Here is a 1,050-nt window from a genome sequence, read left to right as displayed (position 1 = left end):
CCCTCCCTCCTCCCTCCTCCCTCCCCCTCCCTCCTCCCTCCTCCCTCCTCCCTCCTCCCTCCTCCCTCCTCCCTCCTCCCTCCTCCTCCTCCCTCCTCCCTCCTCCCTCCTCCCTCCTCCCCCCCCCCTCCTTCCTCCCCTCCTCCCTCCTTCCTCCCTCCCTCCCTCCCTCCCTCCCTCCCTCCACCCTCCTCCCTCCCTCTTCTCCCTCCTCCTTCCCTCCCTCCCTCCCTCCCTCCTCCCTCATCCCCCCTCCTCCCTCCCTCTTCCCCCCCCCTCCCCTCCACCTCCGTTTTGCTGAAGCGCGACCCAAAATTATGATAATTAAATCGCAACGAGGTTAATAGGTAAGAAGGGTACAAAATAAGAAATGGAATTAGCATATTATGTTCCGTAATGCAAAACTTTCGTCCGGTGAGAGAGAGAGAGAAAAAAAAAAAAGTTTGCCACATAATCAATATGCGGCTCATGAGGTTTCGGGAGAGAGTTTTACTTCGTAAGTGTTTGGGATTCCAGGGTATGTGGTCATCATGGAATATGATCATGGAAATTGCGGTCACTATGTGGGTATGTGGTTATTATGTGGTTGGAGATACAACGGAAGTAATAAGACATGGAATAAAGAAAGTATGCGGTTATCACAGAAGTAGGACATAGGGTATGCGGTTACTATGTGGTTGGAGATACAACGGAAGTAATAAGACATGGAATAAAGAAAGTATGCGGTTATCACAGAAGTTGGACATAGGGTATGCGGTTACTATGTGGTTGGAGATACAACGGAAGTAATAAAACGTGGAATAAAGAAAGTATGCGGTTACTACGGAAATACGAAATGGGGTATGCGGTTACTATGTGGTTACATATACAACGGAAGTAAAAAAACGTATAAAGTGCGGCCACTATGTAGTTACTACGGAATTAGAAAACGGGATATTTCTGCTGTGGTTAAAACAAAATGAGAAAAAAAGGGTATGCGGTCACTATGTGGTTACAACGGAATTAGGGAAAAAACAAAAAAACAAAAAAAAAAACGCTCTGGCCATAGTC

Source organism: Penaeus japonicus, unplaced genomic scaffold (genome assembly GCF_977035675.1).
Source record: "Penaeus japonicus unplaced genomic scaffold, GWHDUDI00000001_assembly GWHDUDI00000001, whole genome shotgun sequence".
In the NCBI taxonomy this organism is placed as follows: Eukaryota; Metazoa; Arthropoda; class Malacostraca; order Decapoda; family Penaeidae; genus Penaeus; species Penaeus japonicus.
This window is presented reverse-complemented; position numbering follows the sequence as displayed.